This window comes from Hyla sarda, chromosome 8, assembly GCF_029499605.1.
Source record: "Hyla sarda isolate aHylSar1 chromosome 8, aHylSar1.hap1, whole genome shotgun sequence".
Lineage (NCBI taxonomy): Eukaryota > Metazoa > Chordata > Amphibia > Anura > Hylidae > Hyla > Hyla sarda.
This window is the reverse complement of record NC_079196.1, coordinates 130,888,182-130,909,887: the sequence shown is the minus strand read 5'-3', so window position 1 is coordinate 130,909,887 and position 21,706 is coordinate 130,888,182. Positions and strand designations below refer to the sequence as shown.

Below are 21,706 nucleotides of genomic sequence, written 5' to 3'. Positions count from 1 at the left end.
GCCCCTGCAGTGTAATATGTCTCCTCACATATAGAAATCATCCCCAGCCCCTGCAGTGTAATATGTCTCCTCACATATAGAAATCATCCCCAGCCCCTGCAGTGTAATATGTCTCCTCACATATAAAAATCATCCCCAGCCCCTGCAGTGTAATATGTCTCCTCACATATAGAAATCATCCCCAGCCCCTGCAGTGTAATATGTCTCCTCACATATAGAAATCATCCCCAGCCCCTGCAGTGTAATATGTCTCCTCACATATAGAAATCATCCCCAGCCCGTGCAGTGCAGTATGTCTCCTCACATATAGAAATCATCCCCAGCCCCTGCAGTGTAATATGTCTCCTCACATATAGAAATCATCCCCAGCCCCTGCAGTGTAATATGTCTCCTCACATATAGAAATCATCCCCAGCCCGTGCAGTGCAGTATGTCTCCTCACATATAGAAATCATCCCCAGCCCGTGCAGTGCAGTATGTCTCCTCACACATCTCCTGCTCAGTGCTTTCCCTGTGCAAACTTGAAACCTCCCCATGATAAGTTAGGTCCTGTGTAAACAGAGCAGGGGGGAGCTGTAAGCAATAAGAAGGGCAGAGATTTAACACAGTAGGGCGTGATATGGGCAGGCTTTGGGGGTGTACATTATGTTACAGACTTGAGAGGAAGTCATTTTTTTCAGAGTGAAGAGGATGATGGGAGCTCAGGCTTTTCACAGTGGCATAGCATACAAACAGGATGGGGCAGACATATAATGAAAAGTGCGGTGGCATTATGGAGTCAAGGTCTAACCTGTGGCAGGTACTTATTTTCAGATTTTTCACTATTGGATATCTCCTTTAAGGACCAGGCCCATTTTCACCTTAAAGCTAGGTTCAAACTACGGAATCTCCGGGCAGAAAATTTCCGCCCGGAGATTCCGAGTTCCGCGTGCGCCGACTGAATTAGTTGGCGCTAGGACCGTGCGGACACTGCAGTCTCCTATAGACTGCTATGTGTTCCGCTAGGATTTTCCGCCTGAAGAAAGAGCAACCCCTTTCTTCAGGCGGAAATATTCTAGCGGATTTTTCATCCGGAATTTGTGAAGTGGAAAATCCGAAGTGTGAATTTGTGAACGGAAAACCATTCACTACACTATGCATTATAGTAAGCAGAATTTCTGCCGGAAATTTCAAAGCGAAAATTCCGGCGGAAATTACGTAGTCTGAACCTAGCCTAAGAACCAGAGCGTTTTTGCACATCTGTCCATTATCACTTAATAACTCTGGGATGCTTTTACCTTTCATTCTGATTCCAAGATTGTTTTTTTGTGACATGTTCTCATCACGACTCCCACTGTCATCATTCAGACCCCCCTCGTCCCCCCTGTCATCATCAAAACCCCTTTCATTCCCCCATCATACAGATCCCCTTGCCCCCCATCAAATCCAGACCCCATCATACCCCCTGTCATCATCCAGACCCCCCTCTCTTGTTCTCTACTCTCTTGTTCTCTACTCTGTCGATCCTTCCCTAGCAGCCGTCCAATATCGATGCAGGGACCGTCCGACTTCCAGTGGGGAGGGTGAGCCAGTTTGGGCCATCCATCTTGACCGAGAGGCCCTCTTCTCCGCTGCGGGCTGGCCCTGGACTAGTTACTTTGCACTGACGCAGCTGCGTAGGGACGCTCCTGACGTTGTGGACGTCTGATGCGCACGGAGGTCCCTATACGGCGTCGTCAATGCAGCGTCACTAGTCCAGGGCCGGCCCGGAGCGGAGAATAGGGCCTCCTGGTCAAGATGGACAGCCCGGACCGGCTCACCCACTCCACTGGAAGTCGGACGGTCCCTGCAGCTTAAATGGGTGACGATGGATGGCCCAGCCCATCCCCTCGCCACCCCCACCGGTATGCCTGCGTTTTTTTTTCTCCCATCACTCGAGTATAAGCTGTGGGGGAAGTTTTCGGCATGAAATATGGTGCTGAAAAGCTTGGCTTATACTCGAGTATATACAGTACTTAGTGAGTATATGAAGGGAGTACAATACGCTTCACTATGCTTAAAACAGTATTTGTCTAGAACAGCAGCAGGGGTGTACTTTTGCCTGGACTTTCACATTATCTAGGCCCTTGACAGGTTAACAGGTACAAAATAGTACACTACTTAGATGTAGGTGTGTGGTATGCACTTATGAGGGCAGAAAAATGCACTATAGTACACTTAAAAAAGTATCTTAGGACAACACCAGCCGGTGATTGCTTTTGCCTGGACTTTCACAGTATCTCGGTCCTTGACAGATTAACAGGGACAAAATAGTACACCACTTAGGTGTACGTATGTGGTATGCACTTATGAGGGTAGAAAAATGCGGTACATTAGGCTTTAAAAAAAAACATATTTTTGCACAACACCAGCAGTACACAACAGTGCTGCAGCACAAAAAAGCTGTGTACTAACCACAAAATTGCACTCTGTCAAAGACTATTAGGAATGGACTGCTGGGTATTATACTGTCTATAGACTAGTATAACCAGCAGATGATTTGTTGTAGAAAAAAAAAAACACAGAATTGCGTTGAAAAATTATTCCTGCCTCCTCTGCTAAGGTTTATGAAGTTGAGGCAGCTTGTTGAAATGTATGAGGCAACACACAGCTATCTGCCCCTCTCTGTAATATAATGCTAAACAAAGTTAGTGGGAGGTTAATGGCTGCAGTAAAAATCCTTTTCAGTGAAAAAAACACTGCTCTCTGTCCACAAGAACGCTGATGTGACTCGGATGTGAAACGCTGCTGGAATGAGCTTTTCTGTGTAACACACACACAGCGATGTCCGTCCTATCTCTATGCAGTGTAATGAATGATACGACGAGCCACAAAATGGCTGCCGAATATATAGGGCTGTGACATCACAGGGGTGACTGGCTGCATCCTACATGTAATATAGGGTCATCCCGCCTACTACCCTTCCCGCCTTCCCTTCCCACCTTCCCAGCGTTCTTTGCCCCATGTACTGACGTGGATCCACCATTTTAGATGCCCTGTAGCCTTGACCGATTTGCACAATAGAATCGCAGCGATATTCACATTCATTGCAAATCGAATATTTCATGAAATTCTTAACTAATTTGAGTTTGTCAGCTTTGATTCGCTCATCTCTAATGCCTAGTAAGTGTTCTTGCTGGTAGCAGGCCTCATTTCTATCCCGGGCCCTTGGACAGTGCCTGAGCTGTTAGTCCCTGGGCTAATCTGCTTCTGGCCGGGCTGGTATTTTACATGCAAAATTACCGGCAGGAAGATGGAAATACCAGCTCCACCGGTAAAGTACCGGCTGGGTGGCAACCCTATCCCTAGTGGTTCCCCTTCCAATCCTTGGAAGGCACTCCCTATTTTAAGAAGCCACACCTGCTGTTCTGGGCCTCAGCAAGTTTGTTGTTTTGTTTTCCGCCCGGAGATTCCGAGTTCCGCGTGCGCTGACTGAATTAGTTGGCGCTAGGACCGTGCGGACACTGCAGTCTCCTATAGACTGCTATGTGTTCCGCTAGGATTTTCCGCCTGAAGAAAGAGCAACCCCTTTCTTCAGGCGGAAATATTCTAGCGGATTTTTCATCCGGAATTTGTGAAGTGGAAAATCCGAAGTGTGAATTTGTGAACGGAAAACCATTCACTACACTATGCATTATAGTAAGCAGAATTTCTGCCGGAAATTTCAAAGCGAAAATTCCGGCGGAAATTACGTAGTCTGAACCTAGCCTAAGAACCAGAGCGTTTTTGCACATCTGTCCATTATCACTTAATAACTCTGGGATGCTTTTACCTTTCATTCTGATTCCAAGATTGTTTTTTCGTGACATGTTCTCATCACGACTCCCACTGTCATCATTCAGACCCCCCTCGTCCCCCCTGTCATCATCAAAACCCCTTTCATTCCCCCATCATACAGATCCCCTTGCCCCCCATCAAATCCAGACCCCATCATACCCCCTGTCATCATCCAGACCCCCCTCTCTTGTTCTCTACTCTCTTGTTCTCTACTCTGTCGATCCTTCCCTAGCAGCCGTCCAATATCGATGCAGGGACCGTCCGACTTCCAGTGGGGAGGGTGAGCCAGTTTGGGCCATCCATCTTGACCGAGAGGCCCTCTTCTCCGCTGCGGGCTGTCCCTGGACTAGTTACTTTGCATTGACGCAGCTGCGTAGGGACGCTCCTGACGTTGTGGACGTCTGATGCGCACGGAGGTCCCTATACGGCGGCGTCAATGCAGCGTCACTAGTCCAGGGCCGGCCCGGAGCGGAGAATAGGGCCTCCTGGTCAAGATGGACAGCCCGGACCGGCTCACCCACTCCACTGGAAGTCGGACGGTCCCTGCAGCTTAAATGGGTGACGATGGATGGCCCAGCCCATCCCCTCGCCACCCCCACCGGTATGCCTGCGTTTTTTTTTCTCCCATCACTCGAGTATAAGCTGTGGGGGAAGTTTTCGGCATGAAATATGGTGCTGAAAAGCTTGGCTTATACTCGAGTATATACAGTACTTAGTGAGTATATGAAGGGAGTACAATACGCTTCACTATGCTTAAAACAGTATTTGTCTAGAACAGCAGCAGGGGTGTACTTTTGCCTGGACTTTCACATTATCTAGGCCCTTGACAGGTTAACAGGTACAAAATAGTACACTACTTAGATGTAGGTGTGTGGTATGCACTTATGAGGGCAGAAAAATGCACTATAGTACACTTAAAAAAGTATCTTAGGACAACACCAGCCGGTGATTGCTTTTGCCTGGACTTTCACAGTATCTCGGTCCTTGACAGATTAACAGGGACAAAATAGTACACCACTTAGGTGTACGTATGTGGTATGCACTTATGAGGGTAGAAAAATGCGGTACATTAGGCTTTAAAAAAAAAACATATTTTTGCACAACACCAGCAGTACACAACAGTGCTGCAGCACAAAAAAGCTGTGTACTAACCACAAAATTGCACTCTGTCAAAGACTATTAGGAATGGACTGCTGGGTATTATACTGTCTACAGACTAGTATAACCAGCAGATGATTTGTTGTAGAAAAAAAAAAAACACAGAATTGCGTTGAAAAATTATTCCTGCCTCCTCTGCTAAGGTTTATGAAGTTGAGGCAGCTTGTTGAAATGTATGAGGCAACACACAGCTATCTGCCCCTCTCTGTAATATAATGCTAAACAAAGTTAGTGGGAGGTTAATGGCTGCAGTAAAAATCCTTTTCAGTGAAAAAAACACTGCTCTCTGTCCACAAGAACGCTGATGTGACTCGGATGTGAAACGCTGCTGGAATGAGCTTTTCTGTGTAACACACACACAGCGATGTCCGTCCTATCTCTATGCAGTGTAATGAATGATACGACGAGCCACAAAATGGCTGCCGAATATATAGGGCTGTGACATCACAGGGGTGACTGGCTGCATCCTACATGTAATATAGGGTCATCCCGCCTACTACCCTTCCCGCCTTCCCTTCCCACCTTCCCAGCGTTCTTTGCCCCATGTACTGACGTGGATCCACCATTTTAGATGCCCTGTAGCCTTGACCACATTAAATGGAGTTTAATGAAGCGATTTGCGCAATAGAATCGCAGCGATATTCACATTCATTGCAAATCGAATATTTCATGAAATTCTTAACTAATTTGAGTTTGTCAGCTTTGATTCGCTCTTCTCTAATGCCTAGTAAGTGTTCTTGCTGGTAGCAGGCCTCATTTCTATCCCGAGCCCTTGGACAGTGCCTGAGCTGTTAGTCCCTGGGCTAATCTGCAGGAAGATGGAAATACCAGCTCCACCGGTAAAGTACCGGCTGGGTGGCAACCCTATCCCTAGTGGTTCCCCTTCCAATCCTTGGAAGGCACTCCCTATTTTAAGAAGCCACACCTGCTGTTCTGGGCCTCAGCAAGTTTGTTGTTTTTGATCTGCTAAGGTCTCTGTTACTTTCCTGCCCTGAAGCCTGATCTGTCTGCTGTTCCTGATCTGTGCCCGTTTTTAGGCTTTGTAAATAAACACTATAATCAGCATTGCTGTGTCTGGCGCTATTTCTAAGTGTCAGTTTTGCCCATCCTGCCTGACCAGCTGCCATTTGTGGCACAGTGGGTCCACACCCGTGGGGGGGGGGGCGGGGGGGGGGGGGGTTACACCCTGTCTCTACATGTTGAAGCCCAGCTGCCAATCGGTTGCCAATCGGATTGATGCTATATCCCTTCCACTATACATATATATATATATATATAGTAAATTTGAGTAGCCGTATTAGTCCAGTATATATACACACATACTGTATAAGCATAAACAACAGTGCTACATACACAAGCAGTGTTATACTTTGTAGTTTTTTACCAATGCTGTCCACAGGCAGTTTTTAAGAAAAGTCTGATCCTGTATAGATTCGGGACAAAGGGCACTGCAATAGACTGCACAGGACTGGTATTTCAATCCCACTCCTGCCCACTCCTGATGATTCTATTTTGACCAATCCCGCTCGCTCCTGTAGGGTGTTTGCTCCACTCCTGCCTGTTCCCGCTGAAATGTTTGTCCAATCCCACCCGCTCCTGCTAACACAGGAATGTACAGACACTATGGTGCAATGCATTGCACTCTAGTGTATGTACAGATGTGAATAGCAGTGACTGTGCAGACTCAGAAGCCCTGGGTCACTGACCGATGCAATGCTCTGCACATACCTGGCCTATGCGGATGTATGAGGACAAATTTTTTGCGCAGTGGTCTGTAATTTTTATTGGTACCATTTTTGTTTTAATGGGACTTTTTGATCGCTTTTTATTATTTTTCATGACATATGAAGTGACCAAAAATGCACAATTTAGTACTTTAGTTTTTTTTTTTTTTTTACGTGTACACCATCAACTGTGCAATTTAATTAACATTATACTTTAATAGTTCAGACATTTACGCATGCAGTGATACCACATACTTTTTTTTTTTTTTTTTTACATTATTTTATTTAAAATTGGGAAAGGTGAGGGGGAGGGGGAGTCAAGCTTTTATTAGGGAAGGGGTTAATTTTTTATTTTATTATTTTCTTTTACTTTTTGTTATAACTCCCATAGGGTATGTGCAGACTGCAGAGCATTGCACCCTAGGGTCTGTAGAAGACCCTAGGGTGCAATGCTCTGCAGTCTGCACATACCCCCCCATGTGTATAGCAGTGTGTGTGTGTATGGACATTCCTATACAGATGGGGGTATGTGCAGAGCATTGCACCCTTGTCTGTAGTATAGACTAGGGTGCAATGCTCTGCACATACCCTCCCATGTGTATTGCAGACTGTAGAGCATTGCACCCTAAGGTCTATAGAAGACACTAGGGTGCAATGCTCTGTCTGCAGTCTACACATACAGACACTAGGGTGCAATGCACTGCACATACTCCCCATGTATAGCAGTGTGTGTAGTACACACACTGCTATACATAATGGTATGTGCAGAGCATTGCACCCATGTGTATAGCAGTGCAGAGCAGACACGGACGGAGGCCCTGGGAGGATCAGCGACCACCGGGGCCACAGCACAGCACACAGTGAGTGTGACATTTTTACATACCTTAGGGGGCCCGGGCGGTGGCGGTGGGGGTGGCAGCAGAAGCAGAAGATGGAGGGTCACTGACTGATCCTCCAGGGCAAGGAGGCTGAGTGGGGGATGAAAGGGCGGCACTACGGCAGGGGGAGGAGACAGGTAGAAGGAGCAGCAGCCCCACCCTGATTAGTGACTGGTGACTGTACTTGGAGGGTGGGGCTGCTGCTGAGTCACCAAGGCTGCTGCAGGATTTGCATAGTGCCTGACTGCCCGCACCCGCAGCAGCCTCCTGACTGCCCGCAGGTTTTGGGTTGGGTCTCGCGGGATCCCAATCTCAATGCAGAACTCTACACTGCAACAAATAAATTCATTACCGCTGCATTAAAGTTACCACAAACACCACAACTATGTAACAACACAGCCTGATTTCTTGTGTAAACCAAAAAGTTACAGGAAAAGTCGCAAATTTAACACTAAGGGTGGGTTCACACTACGTTTTGAAGATACGGGAACCGGATCCGGTTGGGATACAGGAGAACCTGATTTTCACTCCCCCCAGCTGGATCAGGTTCCTGTATCTTCAAAACTTAGTGTGAACTACCTCGGTTTTAGATCCGGTCAGAAAACCGGATACGGGGCAAAAATGAGCCGACCGGTGTCCCTATATGACTTCGGTCGGCTCATTGAAATGAATGAGATACAGGCCAGGTCCGGCTGGGATACAGGAGTGCAAGGTTTTCACTCCCCCCAGCCGGATCCAGTTCCCATATCTTCAAAATGTAGTGTGAACTCAGCCTAAGACAAATTAAGCCACTGTGACCAAATGTACTTTGTGATGACACAAACATTATAAAAAAATGTCAAGGGGATCTGAAAAGAAAACAGAATTTAGCAACTTTTTTTTTTATTAAAGGGGGGGTTGTTTTATGTAGTGCACTTTATGGTAAAAATGACATGCTCTCTTTATTCTGTAGGCAAGTGCAATAAAGAGATACCCAACTTATTTTTTCCTATTATTGTACTACTTAACCCCTTAAGGACATGCGCCGTAAATGTACGATGCTGCTAAGAGCATCTACGCGATCACCGGCATCACGGTATGCGGTGATCAGGCCAGGATGACTGCTGTTAACTCCTGAGACCCCCCTTATCGGCAATCGCCGTGAATTGACATTGACTTCTGACCGGGCCAATCAAGTCTTTGGTCACCCAATGACCCGGAAAACAAGGGTTTTTCCACTAGCTCTTGCATAACTTCAACTCCCAGCATGCACAGACAGCCAAAGGGCATGCTTGGAGTTATAGTTGTGTGCCTCCAGCTGTTGCATAACTACAACTCTCATCATGCCCTTCGGCTGTCCGCACATGCTGGGAGTTTTAGTTATGGGACCACTAGAGGCACTTCTTTTCGATCAAAAAGAGTGCCCCCAGCTGTTGCATAACTACAACTAGCAGCATGCATGCACAGCCGAAGGGCATGCTAGGAGTTATAGTTGTGTGCCTCCAGCTGTTGCATAACTACAACTCCCAGCATGCCCTTTGACTGTCAGGGCATGCTGGGAGTTGTAGTTATACAACAGCTAGAGCACATGGCGGGTTTACAGTAAGATTCCCAAACTTGTAGCGGTAAACTCACTGTAAACCTGACCGTGTGTACTTACAGTAAAAAATAAAAAAAAACTACTCTAGTCAACAGCCATTGACTATCCAGGCATGCTGGGAGTTGTAGTTCTGCAACAGCTGGAAGCACCCTGTGTAGGAAACACTGCCGTAGGGTATGCAAGTCCCTCATTTAGGCCTCAAATGCACATGGCGCTCTCTCACACTGGAACCTTGTCGTATTTCAAGCCACATATGGAGTATTTCCGTATTCGTGAGAAATTGTGTTACAAATTTTGGGGGGCTTTTTCTCCTTTTACCCTTTATGAAAAAGAAAAGTTGGGGGCTATACCCGCATGTTTGTGTAAAAAAAAAAAAGGTTTATTTTTTACACTAACATGCTGGTGTAGCTCCATACTTTTAATTTCCACAAGAGGTAAAAGGAGAAAAAGACCCCCAAAATTTGAAACACAATTTCTTCCGAGTTCAGAAATACCCAAAGTGCTCTTTCAGGTGCACTACAGGGTTCAGGAGGGAGAGAGCACTATATACATTTGCGGCCTAAATTTGTGACATAAGCGCAAAAGATAAAAAATAAAAAAAAACACCCACATGTGACCATATTTTTGAAACTATACCCCTTATGGAATGTAACAAAGGGTGCAGGGATTTTTGGAATAGTGGTCTGTGAAAATGAAAAAATCACATTTTTCATTTTCACGTCCAACTTTAACGTAAATTTGTCTAACACCTGTGGGGTGTTAAGGCTCACTACACTGCTTCCCAAATAGCATGCCATGTGGGGGGGGGGGGGGGGGGTTTATGCTGTTTTGGCACCATTGGAGCTTCCTAAATGGGACATGCTCCCCCCCCCCCCCCCAAAAAAAAAAATCATTTCGGCAAAGTTCTCTTTCCAAAAGCCAAATTTTGCTCCTTCTCTTCTGAGCCCTCTAGTGTGCTTGCAGAGCACTTTACATCCACATATGGGGTATTTCCATACTCAGAAGAAACGAGGTTACCAATTTTTCTCCTGTTATCCCTTCGGAAAATGAAAAATTTGGGGTAACAAGCATTTTAATGAAAAAAAATCTAATTTTTCAATTTAACGTCCAACTTTAACGGAAATTTGTCAAACACATGTGGGGTGTTAAGGCTCACTGTAACCCTTGTTATGTTCCTTAACCCCTTAAGACTTTTTCACCTTATGGATAGCCCTTTTTTGCAAATCTGACCACTCTCACTTCCAGGAACCAATAGAAGTGAACGGACGTTGTTCCATTCTATCTGCTCCTTACCATACTATTGTACCCGCCTGATTTATGTGACCTAATAAATCCAAGTTTTTTGCATCCAACCTGCGAGTGCCATCCTCTTTTCCTTTCTATTGGAATTATTGCGTACTGCCAGTTGCCTTCTGGATTAGAGCACCGCTGAGAGTGGATCTCGCTGGGAATCGCACCTGTACCTTCGGGGAACCTGATTGTTTAGAAGCCTGTAGTGCCATCCTCCACCTTTCTACTTTGTGTGAATACCCCTTGTTATGTTCCGTGAGGGGTGTAGTTTCCAAAATGGGGTCACACGTGGGTATTTATTTTTTTGCGTTTATGTCAGAACCACTGTAAAATCAGCCACCCCTGTGCAAATCCCCAATATAGGCCTCAAATGTACATAGTGTGCTCTCTCTACTGAGCCTTGTTGTGCGTCCGCAGAGCATTTTACGCCCACATATGGGGTATTTGCATACTCAGGAGAAATTACGTAAAAATTTTGGGGGTCTTTTTTCCTTTTACCTCTTGTGAAAATAAAAAATATGGGGCAACACCAGCAAGTTAGTGTAAAATTTTTACATTTTTTTTTACACTAACAGGCTGGTGTAAACCCCAAATTTTCCTTTTCATATGGGGTAAAAGGAAAAAAAATCCCTGCAAAATTTGTAACACAATTGCTCCTGAGTACGGAAATACCCCTTATGTGGCCCTAAACTGTTTCCTTGAAATACGACACGGCTCCGAAGTGAGAGAGCACCCTGCATATTTGAAGACTACATTAGGGATTGCATAGGGGTGGACATAGGTGTATTCTATCAGTGATTCACAAACAGGGTGCCTCCAGCTGTTGTTAAACTCCCAGCATGCCTGGACAGTCAGTGGCTGTCTGGAAATGCTGGGAGTTGTTGTTTTGCAACAGCTGGGGGCTCTGTTTTGGAAACACTGCCGTACTATACGTTTTCATTTTTATTGGGGGGACAGTGTAAGGAGGTTTATATGTAGTGTTTTACCCTTTATTTTGTGTTAGTGTAGTAAAGTGTAGTGCTTTTAGGCTACATTCACAAGGGCAGGGGTTTACGGTGAGTTTCCCGCTAGGAGTTTGCACTGCGGTGGAAAATTTGCCGCAGCTCAAACTTGAAGCAGGAAACTCACTGTAAACCCGCCTGTACCCTGTACATTCACATGGGGCGGGGGGGGGGGGGGGGGCAAACCTCCAGCTGTTGCAAAATTACTACTCACAGCATGCACTGACAGACCGTGCATGCTGGGAGTTGTAATTTGCAACAGCTGGAGGCACACTGGTTGGAAAACCTTCGGTTAGGTTCTGTTACCTAACTCAGTATTTTCCAACCAGTGTGCCTCCAGCTATTGTAAAACTACAACTCCCAGCATGTACTGATCGTCAAAGGGCATGCTGGGAGATGTAGTTTTACAACAGCTGGAGGTACGCAACTACAAATCCCAGCATGGCAAGACAGCCGTTTGCTGTTCGTGCATGCTAGGAGTTGCAGTTTTGCAAGATTTAGAGGAGTTTTCTCCTCCACTTTGCTACTATTCCTATAAAACACCTAAAGGGTTAACAAACTTTCTGAATGCAATTTTGAATACTTTGCACTTTATATAATGCAGGAATTTGTTACAGAAAGGCCTCTCAAATTCACCTCAAACTGAACTGGTCCCTGAAAAATGCAGTCCTCTAATGTCTTCAAAAAGTAAAAACTTTATGATGCCAACTTATTTTATATGTGAATTAATATATAATTTATTTTGCATGTGCATTTTCCTTCCATGCAGAGAGTTTCAAAGTTAGAAAAATGCTAAATTGTCCATAAATTTTAAAATATGCAAGTATCAAGGAAAATTTACTACTGTCTTAAAATAGAATATGTCACGAAGAAACTCTCTCGGAAACAGAGTGTTAAGTGAAAGCATCTCAGGTGCGTTAAAGCCCAGGTGGAGAGGGTGTAATTTAATGCCCTGCATCCCCAGGGGTTTAAAAAGAAAACAAAATCAACCTAGGTAGCTATTAGTAACCAAGTAATATTTGTCCAAGTGAGCAAAAACTAACAAACAAAAATACAAGAAAAATGTACATGGGACTACGGTAATACACAAAAAACTATTTATGTTAATTCAGACACGTTAAAATTGTACAAATATATTAAGATATAAGATAGGGCCAGGGACTATTGATAGGATAGGATATTGGGCAGACTAGATAGGCCAAATGGTTCTTATATGCTGACACATTCTATGTTTCTATGTTTCTATGGACACAGTGACCGAAAGAGGGGCTCATATAATCTGATACAGATGTCAAACAATGTATAACACAGATGGAGAGGCAAAGTTACATTACATATATGCCATCTAGTTAGTTAGAAAGCACAAAAATTGTGATGACACAACTACAAACTCAGGCTTTAAGAGAACATAAAGTATATAGCGCAAACAGTAGTACGCCATTAAGTACATTGTATACCATCAATATCCATCTTCTTGTATTCAATTATATCCTCATCCTTAATACACAGCAACAAGTTAAATGTAGTAGGGGCATGGTGGCCCAAAGATACTGAGCAACATGCAACTTTACAGATTTTTTTTTCTCCTCTTTTAAGCTGTTTCAACAAAGATGTGTGCTAAAGGTCAAAATGGCCTTAGCTCAGCATGACAAGTCATCTGTCATGCTGTAAAAAAAAAAAAAGATAATGTAGAACAAAAGTGATAGAGGGTTATAAAAATGGGGTGGCAAAGTAACTTTGTAAAAATAGAAATCTAGGTACTGTAGTAAGCAAATTTCATATCTCCGCTAATGTTTACTTACACAATTTAAATAAGAAATTATTGTGACTAAATATGTGGTGACTGAGGTGTTGCAGTATGTAGCAGGGTCTGGTAGTATTAACATTGGGGGGCAATATGTTGTTAACCCCTTAGTGTTCGTGACGCCAGGATGTGCTTATTCCAGTATGGTAACCGCCATCAACCAACCCAAAAACATTTTGTAATAAAGGAATGTCCACAGCAAGGATTCTGAATAAACTAGAACTTTTACTTGAAATGCTTAGGCAACAGTCTTTACAATTATGTAGTTCCTTCAGAGGCAACCGGGACACAGGATACCTTGCAGGCTTGCTGGTACTTGTAGTTATTGAGATATTTAGGCAGGCCACTGTGCTACTAATATATTCCTTAGCTGAGTAGTAGTCACTGGATTTGTAGAGAGAATTGTAACTCACGTTTTAGAAGTGGCTGCGTTTCTTTAGGCTTTGGCCTAGATGAGATGAATTTGCAGTATACAGGAGTTTATGCTTTCTTGAATGCCAGGAACTGAGAGAAAAAAAGCTAACTGAGAGACTACCCCTACCCCTTAATTCCCTGGTTGAACTTGATGGACATATGTCTTTTTTCGACCGTACTAACTATGTAACTATGTAACTACAGGCTCTCATCTACTAAAGCCCATTGGTTGCAAAGCCTGTGGGTCCTGTGCCCAAGGTACTCTGGGTATGTCACATGAAAGTGGTTCACATGACTAACACTTTCATACATTTGTACAAACTTTATACATATTGACAATGCATACACAATATATACAATGCGCTTAAATAGAACAATAAGAAGGTGAGCGGGGGGGGGGGGGGGCCTGCAGGAGAGCCCTATGGACTCAAGGGACTCTTGCTGAGGGGACATAAGGATGGTACAGGACTAGGTCCTGTACCGGGACACCACTAACTCCCTTACTCAATAAGTCATCTGTCCCCTTAGGTAGAGGAGCGAAGTGGCCATGGGGCCGGATGCAGTCCTGAAGCATTTAATCACAATGTCCCATTTCAGGCTGAAGAACAGTAGAATAATAATGAAAAATATAGAGTCTCTGTGCATTTGAGAATGTCCATACATGCTCTGTAACTTTCGCAACAGGATGAAACAGGATGATAAGGACTAGATTTTTGCCTACGACTCACTAAATATTAACATTCCTCAATAACATGACTATTATGTTATGTTTTGTCTTAATACCCTTTTCTTTAGTATAGGCATATTTATTTGATTTGATTATGCATCTCTAATGACTATGCATGAATCATGAATAGCTAACAATCTTACCGACATTGTACTATGACTGATATTTGACACGTGACTATGAATGACAATTGACTATGACTGACAATTTTATTGACATTTGACTGCTATATATGGTATGTATAATGACTACAATGCTACTACATACTTGACATTATCTCACTCTTACTTATAATTTTTTTTCATGGATATGCAGTTACTATACCTCTCATTATTTCCTTTGTTAAACACTGGTTGCGGATTGGGTTGCCTGAGGCTTTCTGCACAATTCCTTAGCTGCTAGGGTCTATCGGTACTACACACTTACCCCTAGAACTCTTTATTTAGATAACATTTACACATACTGTTACCTTTACTGTTTATGTGCATTTTAAGTTAGCTACAGGAATACTTTCTGGCCACAAAAGCATCCTGAACACGTGGAGACAAAAAGAACACATTAGTACATGACATTTTGTGCATAACAGTGGAATGGACTGGTATGGAACAGGTTACAGTCCCTAATACACATTGACTTGTGTACTGGTGAGATAGATATATGAATTTAGTGAATTATGTGCACTAAACTTGTAGATGTACACTAATGAAGTTTTTAGGTGTACTGAATTTTATGTGCATGAATGAAGTCAGTTTTGGTATCTAATTGGCAATTGGCCTTGTGTAGACCTTTGAGACCGACGCAACACCACCTCTTGGGTCTCAGGAGTGCCCTCTTCTTCTGGAGCTCTTGCTGTTCCGGTCATAGAAGGAGCAGCTAGACGGCTGGAGTCAGGAGTTGAACTTGGTCCTGGACTAGTGGGATCCATGTGAACTGAGGAGTTCAGATCTTGATTGGAGATAGTTGCATCGGGAGTAGTGTTGCTCGCGAATATTCGCAATGCAAATTTTATTCGCGAATATCACATATTCGCGAATTCGCGAATATTCGCGAATTCGCGAATATTCGCGAATATAGCACAATATATTCGTAATTACGAATATTCGTTTAGTTTTTTTTGTGGTTTTTTTTTCACAGTACAAATCATAGTGATCATCCCTCTCTGCTTCCAGCTTGTGTGGTTTAAAGAAGGCTCTAATACAGCGGTCTTCAAACTGTGGCCCTCCAGATGTTGCAAAACTACAACTCCCAGCATGCCCGGACAGCCAACGGCTGGGAATTGTAGTTGTGCAACATCTGGAGGGCCACAGTTTGAAGACCACTGCTCTAATACTACTGTGTGAATTTACGTATATGCTAATTTTTGCATATGTTAATTTTCACATACGCGAAATTTCGCAGATGCGAAAATAAGACGAGAATATTACGAATATGCGAATATTCGCGAATATATGACGAATATTCGTCCATATATTCGCGAATATTCGCGAATTCGAATATGGCCTATGCCGCTCAACACTAATCGGGAGACAGACTCAGCAGGTGAGGAAACCAGAGATGGTTGTGCTGGAGCTGGATATGGCATTGCGCAAAAGACGGCAGGCTGGTTGGATGAGAACATCTGTATATCCATTGATGGATGGATTCCCTCTCCTGGCACATGTTCCCTCACGGGTCTAGCAGTAGTGGGAGCCAGAGGAGGAGGTTCAGGCAGGTCCTCTCTGAGGCACAGTTTAATTCTGTTCTGATGAACCACCTGCGGTTCAAATCCAGTCTTCTGGACCTCTTAGACATCTGAGTCTGGGTATAGCATGGCAGTTATAGTTTAAGGTTCCGTCTCCGAGATAGAATCCGACTTGTGTGTCCTGGGGAATTTCCGCAGCCAAACTCTGTCTCCCAGTTTTAACAGCTTAGCAGAGGCGTGGTGGTTGTAATCTCTCTGTTGCCTTTCTTGGGCCCCCCCCCCACATCTTCTTCCCAACAATCTCCTTAGCTTCCTGAATTCTCCTCTGATGATCAGAGATCCAGTCTTGCGAGACCTGTGGAGAGTTGTTGAAGGGTGCTTGTAACCCAAATGCTCGGTCTTTTGGAAGTTGTCCATGCCGTCCCATTATTAGGAAGAAGGGAGTGTACCCTGTGGAGCAGTGGATGGTGTTGTTGTATATCTCCAACAGATAAGGCAATAGCCGAGACCACTCTTCGTGCTTGGATACTGACGCTACTCGCAGCATATGTATGAATACCTGATTGGTGCGCTCACATATTCCATTCCCCTGTAAGCTGTGGACCGGAGCTTCTTGCAGTCATTAAACACAATTCCTGGAACAATTGAGCCTCAAAGGCTCTTCTCCGGTCCGTGAGGACTGACTCCGGACATCCCAGGGTCTGGACCCAGTTGGCGTAGAACATCTGCGCAGCGGTCTTTGCTGTGAGGTCCCTGACAGGTACTACCACCACCCACTTGGAGTAGTGATCTACCATGGTGAGGACGTAGGTGTATCCAGACCGAGTAGAGAACAACTTGACATGGTCCAAAGCGACCAGCTGGTTAGGCCTTTCAGTTTCGATGGAATGTTGGGGTGCTCTCGCATCCTTGCGGAGATTCTTGGTGACGTTACAGACAGTACATTCACCGCACCTTTTGCAATGTCTTCCAGCATCCCGATCCAATAGAACCTTGTCTGATGGTGGCTTCGATCTTGTGGATTCCAAAGTGTCCCGACTGATCGTGGTAGGCATTTAGGACCATTGTAGCATCTCTTATGGGAATCAGGATCTGATGGAGTCGCTCACCAGAGACTGGATCCAAAGAATTCCTGTACAACAGTCCCTTGTGTACAAACAGTCGGTTTTCTTTGGCACCACAACCTCTTCAGTTCATAATCACATTGAGACCGGTGTAGACGGGTTGGTACCTTCTTCATGAGCAGGTAGTCCAACAGATCCCCCATGACTCGACTCTCCTCCTGTGGCTAGACCTGGGCTCACCATCTTCCAGTGTAGTCAAAACATTCTGACTCACGAACATCTGATAAAATGGGGGCATCTCCACATCTTCCCATTTGTCCTCGACAGGTGGTTCCTCGCCAGGGGCCATGCGAGATAGCACATCCACATTCACATTAGACTTGCCACTTCGGTATTTGATGTTGAAGTCATAGTTGGCTAGCCTCGAGGCCCAACGCTGTTCAATGGCTCAAAACGTGGCCGTGTTAAGATGAGCCAGTGGGTTGTTGTCTGTGTAGATGGTGAAAGGGGTAGCGGCTAGATAGTCCTTGAACTTTTTGGTAACTCCCCAGTACATGGTGAGGAGCTCCAGCTTGAAGGAACTGTAATTGGAGTTGTTCTTCTCCGCTCCTCGCAGATGTCTGCTGGCATAGGCTTATCACCCTTTCTTTCCCTTTTTGAAGCTGGGACCGGACAGCTCCCAGGCCTTCAAAGCTGGCATCATTGTACAACCTGAAGGGTTGACCATAATCAGGATATGCCAGGATAGGCGGCTCGGTAAGTAGACATTTCAGAGCCCTGAATGCTGTTTCTTGCTCCTTCCGTTATAGTTTTCCTTTGCGGTACCCCGGAGGAGAGCTGTAAGAGGTCCAGAAATCTGTGCGAAGTGGGGGATGAAGCGGCAGTAGTAGTCAGCGAATCCCAGGAAGCTCCTAACGTCCTTCACCGTGCGTGGGGTAGGCCAGTCCTTGACACTCACTTTTCCTGGATCAGGCTGAACAATCTCCGTGCTGACGACATGGCCGAGATAGTGGACCCGTGATTTCAGCAGATGACACTTAGAGGGTTTAATCTTCAGTCCATGACGGATCAAGACTTGAAATACCTCTGTCAAGTGGTCCAGGTGCTCTTGATTAGTTTTGGAGTAGACAATGACATCATCCAGATACAATAACACGCTTTGGAAGTTGAGATGTCCTAGGCATTGTTCCATTAGGTGTTGAAAGGTAGCAGGGGCGTTGCATAGCCCAAAAGGCATACTCTTGAATTTGTATAACCCCATCGGGGTGACAAAAGCCGTCTTCTCCCTATCTTCCTCAGCTATCGGCACTTGCCAATATCCACTGGTCAAGTCCAGAGTAGAGAAGTAGGCGGCTGATCCCAAGGCAGTCAAAGACTCTTCAATCCGAGGTAGAGGGTAGGCATTTTTGTGAGTGACGTTCTTCAGCTTCCGGTAGTCCACGCAGAAATGGATAGTCCCATCTTTTTTCTTGACCAGGACTAAAGGAGCGGCCCAGGGACTTTGGCTCTCCTGGATGATGTTAGCCTCCTTCATCTCGGTCAGCATTTTCTTGACTGTCTGGTACATACCCGGGGCCACCGGACGGTGCCTTTCCTTAATTTGAGGACTATCACCTGTAAGGATCCCGTGCTGGATCATCGTGGTCCAGCCAAAATCAGTAGGGTGCTTGCTGAAGGCCTCCTGGTATTGTTGGGCCACTTGAATAACTCTGCCAACCTGGTCTCTTGGGGTATTCTCATCCCCTATTTGCAGCTGAGTCCACCACGGCTCTGGATGGCTGCTGTCGGCTCCGTGGACGGTCTGGGCGGTCCGCTGTCAAGCTACTTGCAATTTGGTCAGTATGTCCTTGGGCCCAAGATGATATAGCTGAGCAACAGGAGTATACTTCAGCAGCCTGGTGGCAACATCAGACAAGTTGACTACCAGGACCGGGACTCTTCCGTTAGACACTGTAACTAGGCTCCTAGCTGCAGGGACCAAGGGGTAGTCTTCTAGCTGCATCGGCTCCAGCAACGCTAATAATCCTGATTCTTCACCCCTGGTCAGGCATGGCACCAGATGATTGTCTCCGTCTGGGGCTGTAGGATTACGGACCATATATCATGAATGCTCACTCAGCAGATTTCCCCTCAACGGTTGACGAATTTTTGTTCTGCTTGCAGAGTCTTCAGATGGTGTTGTGCAGCTCGCCGGCCTGAGGGTGACATGTGAGGGAGAGATGCATGCAAGGACCCTACTATATCCTCAAAACAATGTCTCATAATGTTCATGCCTAGGATGAACTCCGCTGCCCCTTTATCAATCACATTAGTTACAATTACACCTTGTCCTCAGAGGACATACTCTCCCACTTGAATGGTGGGCTCCCAGTACCAATGCCTGGGTACTGGTTTCCCGTTCCCTACCATCACTTTAAAGTCCACGTCATCAGGTTCACATAATAATTCGGGACCCCTGTATCTATAAAAACATCTTTAGGTATTGTAGACACCTGGAAACCTGTATCAATGAGGGCCTCTAACTGCACCCCCTCCACAACAACCTTTACATAGGGGCAGGGAACAACGTAAAGGGAAAGTCCTGACTTGGTGTATGTTGCATCTGGACCTAGTGATGATGCTCCTGAGGGCCGCTCCTCGACCTTAGGGGATTCCCGTTTAAAGCCCAACACTGGGTTTTCCAATGCCTGGCTTTATTGCAATGGCTGCAGAAGGGCCACTGAGTCCCTGGAGGCCTGACAGGGGGGTAATTAGGTGGATTAGCAGGATGGGGAGCAGGTTTTCTGGGTGGATGTGTCTCTTGGTTAGATGGGTTGGACCTGCTAGCTAGTTCTTTAACGGCCTTAGTAACTGGCCAATCTCCTATCGTACACTTTGTAATTCGGAGGCCGCAGGGATTGTAGGGGCAGGTAATGGTGCAGGAGCAGGCGGTGATGGTGGTATTGGTCTAGCAGATGCTCCTGACGTTTCAGTGGAAGGGACACTATCTTCTTTCTGTCTCGGGCCCTGACTCAATGACTCAATCTCTTAAAGGCAGGGAAAGACAAGCTAGGATTCTGCACTGCGAGCTTTCTAAGTTGTGCCTTGTCCCACGTCTATAAATCTGTCCATGAGCACTTTGTTACCCTGCTCGGGCATGATGCCCTTTAACCTCTGGACCGTCTCTAAGGCATTTTGCAAAGCTACAGCATAGGCCCAAAGGGTCTCACTTGGTTTCTGCTGTCTTTCATACATGCGGAGATGTACCTCAGATAGGGAGTGAGACTCGAACACTTGATATAGTCCCTCAAAGATCTGCTCCACTCTGGCCTTGTCGGAGGCTGGCCAGGTGCAGACCTCTTCCAATGCTGATGCTGAGGGGACTTAAGGATGGTACAGGACTAGGTCCTGTACCGGGACACCACAAATATTTCATGTTCAAAGGTGTGTATTCAGCGGTGCAATCGCTCAGTGAATCGGATCTTGGCCAGCACGGAATACACACCTCCGGACATTACATATGCAAACCCCATCAGACCGCACCGAATACAGCCCAAACAAAGTATATACATACTACAAAAAGTTATATAATCGCCCCCTAAGCCATATCAAAGGTTACAATAACTAACCACAGGTCTTCTTTAATTCTTCATGGTGCAAAACACATATCACGTAACCATATCTTCATGGGCTTTTATGCTAGAAGAGCCGATACCAACAAGTCCCAAGAGTAAAAAATGGGGCACCTGGGCCAAGGGAGTAACAGGCAGATGTTATATAGGCTGAAGAGGGACAATAACAATGGTCCTCATCAAAAATGAAATACTTTTGGGCCATTTCCTGCGCATGTGGGCCCTGAAGCAAACATTGATCCTAAAGCCATGTTCACACAGAATTTTTGTGTGGAATTCTGCATTGGAATTCTGCCAGGATTCTGGAGCAGCAGAGTCCTACTGAAGTCAATGGGATTCTGCTGCACAATGCACACGGCAGGATTTATGTGCCAAAAAGAGCTCTGTTTTCCATGTCTGCAGAAAGAATTAACCTGTTCATTCTTTTTGTGGACTCTGCACGGAATGCAAAGCAGTTTATGCAATAAGCAAGTAAATTACAGACTTTCCTCTGCATGTCAATCACACTATTGCGCTTTCTGCAGTGTTTCACTGAATATTCAAACAAGTAGAAGCTTATATTTAGCACTTACTGCGTGCAGAGAGATCTCTTGTGGCAAACAAGATTGGCAAATTGAAAGGCCCTTTCCTAGCTGTTTTAAAACAGTTATTCCTCATTTTTTTCTGGTTTCAGAACAGGAAAGGTTTTCTCTAAAATGAATTAATTTGCTGACTAAATGGAAAAAAAAGCAAGGAGAGAAGATAGTAGCAGACTATTTCAGAGGTTGGGGGGGGGGGGGGGGCACACAGCTGTGATACTTTTTTCAGTTAAAAGAAAGTTAGTATAAACCCTTCACGCTCATATCACTATTGTATGTTTTTCTAAAAATGTGTCAGGGAATTAAAACTAGAGATTGTAAAATTAACATGCAAAACCTATTTAGTACATTTCAAGGCAGAGATTCATAAAGTCAGCATATCAATCACATCATTTACTGACA

The 21,706-nt window shown here is 45.1% G+C and overlaps 1 protein-coding gene across 1 annotated transcript in view; it reads right to left on the bottom strand.

Moving 5' to 3' along the window:
- SLC40A1 (solute carrier family 40 member 1) overlaps nucleotides 1-21,706 on the bottom strand; it is a 141,078-nt gene that overhangs the window by 118,869 nt on the left and 503 nt on the right. The gene's annotated exons all lie outside the window — the stretch shown is intronic.